Source organism: Podarcis cretensis, assembly GCF_951804945.1.
Source record: "Podarcis cretensis genome assembly, chromosome: 6".
NCBI lineage: Eukaryota > Metazoa > Chordata > Lepidosauria > Squamata > Lacertidae > Podarcis > Podarcis cretensis.
Genome location: NC_137175.1, coordinates 99580174 through 99582976, shown reverse-complemented (window position 1 = coordinate 99582976; position 2803 = coordinate 99580174).

The window sequence follows — 2803 nt, the reverse complement described above, 5'->3', positions numbered from 1 at the left end:
GGGAGGTGACGGGCAGCAGCCGAGCCACGGAGAGAGCGAGCGCCCCAAGCGGATGGAAGCGGCACTTCAGCCTAGAGCAAAAGCGCGGAGCCGCTGCGAGACTGGGCGGCGCGCAAGCATGTTTTTATTTCATTTGCATGTTCATTTCACTTCATTTGCATGTGCATCCTTTGTTCAAGGCCTAACCGAGGGCAGAGTTGTACGAAACTCTAGAGAAAGCCAATTCGCTTTGGCACTAACGAAGGTGGTCACACTGTTTCTGTTTCAAGCACTCACTCTGGGTTTGTTTCCTTTTGGAAATGAGGCACACTGGAGACTGTGGTGTTTTTATGATATATGGTTTATTTATTTACATACATGCAACTTGAGCCTGCAGTGGAGGGGTTCACAGCATCAACACCCCCAGTGGCAGAGCTTCATGCTCCGGCACCGGGGGCAGGGGGGTGGAGAGAAGGCGAGGGCAGGGCTGGCACGCATCCTGGGGGCATGGCCTGTAGGGGCGTGGCACCCAGCGTGGGCAGGGGGGGCAGCTGCAAAGGCACCCCACCGGGATCACGCTGCCGGGGGCGGTGCGCTCCCCCCACACCCCTCTTCCTCCCCCAGTGAACACCCCAAAGGGGTCTTGTTTTAACTGTTAACGGAGAAATCCGAGGGCTCCCTTGGACAAGAAAACAAGGACACCAGCCAGGAATAGCAGAGCAAAACAGCAGCCAGTAGGCTTGGTCCTTATTGAAGACTGTGGTGACAGGACTCCCACCTGCCACCAGGTGAAACAAAATGGAAGCCCAGAACAAAAGAAGACCCCAACTTTTATTAGTTACTAATCCCCCAAACTACACCCCTAGAACTACATCATGACTACATCATTGACACATCACAAAAAGGAGGGGTTGAGGGAGGAGTTGTGGAGGTAACCTGAGTATCTTGTCACCTGGCTGGTTCCTCCTTTCCCCCTCCCCATGAGTCATTTCCAGGGGACAAAGGGGAGCAGGCAGTTTCCTGCCCCCAGAGGGAAGATCTGATCATTGTCCTTTGTTCCAGTCCATGTTGAATCCACTCCCCTATGCAAGTCCTTTGTGACCTTGATGGTCTTCTGTCTGGGACCATCAAGGTTGTCATGCCAACTGGGTAGGGCTCCTGTGTATGTGCTGGTACAGTTAAGGGATTATGGCCGTCCTGTATCAAACCATACCCCTTTGATAGTCCTTCCTTCATGGAGTAAAATAAAAGTAAATCCGATGTATGGTTGATTTACTATGAATTTTTAACAGAAACGTCGTGTATGTGTCGTGTTTGTACAAACTGAATGATTGCGGGGGGAGGAAGGTTCCTGCAACACTCCCATAGCTATAGCCCTGGATTTATACAACCACTGTGCTCTAACCCTCTCTCCAGCTCGCTGCCTTTACCAGTCTGCAACCTTTCCCTCCTCCAGGTCACATCAAAGCCAACTCTAGAACACTAACAATGGCTTTTGTTCAGAGCTGGAGGAGGAGACCCACCCATTTGGCATCTGGCATCTTTTGCTTTCTTAACAGCCCATCACCTTTCCCTTTGTTCTCTCCCAGGCAATTTCCTCATGAGCAGGGGCACGAGTATAGAGTGGTGGAAGCTTCAGCCCCCTCAATATTTTGGAGCAAGGGGCTCAGCACCCCCAGTACTGAAGGGGCTGCCCCCTGCCACCACAGGGCCCCATCCCTCCACCCTGCTGCCAGGTGAGTGCTAGGCAACCAGGCGGGACACTCAAGGGTCAACATCACACTCTGTGTGCTCAGTCCCTTGTGTACCACATCCCCTCTCCACCCTTTGAGTCAGGCTTGACTCGGGGATGAAACTGCCACAGCCGGGAGCCTCTCTCCGTTGCGGTGGAGCTGCACGCGGTGCAGCCCAGTTGAGGAGAGGGGTGGCGGCTCTCTGCCACCGACTCTCCACTCTGAGGAAGCTGCCTTGGCTGGAGCCAGGCTCCAATGGGAGCCGAAAGCGGGGTGCCCCCAGTGGATGGCAAGTTGGGTGGGTCTGGCGGGGTTGGGACGGGCGTCATGTGTGTAATGTCATGCACATGTGACACACCCCACCCCAATGTTGGGTGCAACTCAGGACACCTGCTCATGAGGCAGCTAGTCTGGCTTATATTTAACCCGTTACTGGATCCAGGCGTTTGGGAGGCTTGATTAAATTCTAACACTTACCGAGTTCAGGAATTTAGGGGAGTCTGGCACTCCTGAGCCCTTAACAAAATGCTTGCATGGCAAAATCAGTCAGGGTAAGCTGTGTCAACCTGCTGAAGTAAAAACAAGACACAAATCCATTTTTTTAAAAAAACCGCATTTTTCAGGAGGGGAAGAGGCTCAAACAATGGTTTCCCTAACACCCTTCTCTCAACCAGTGTCCCAAATTGTGGTACAGTATTGTCTATTTTAGGCTTAACAAGGAATATGAAAGCCTAGCATCACCTGTGCATCCAGTAAAGTGCCATGATAATTTTGCCAGCTCTTAAGGTGCCGCAGGACTTGGAAGATATTTCTTACTCCACATTTGTTGCAACTTGTTGGACAGAAACACACAGCTGAAGGGTTTTCTTAAACTGCATTTCTCACCTAATGAAGGGCAGGTGGCCAGGGGGAGGCAGACAAGATTGAGAAGGCCAGACTTGCTATCTGGGAATAATTTATTGCAAGACAGGCTCAGAAGAGAGGCTGACAGGGCAGTGCTTGCCACCTACACCTCCATCACCAATGAACTATAGCAGGTTCTGGACAATCATAATTTACTTTCCTGGTCCTGTCCTTACTTACAAGTGGCC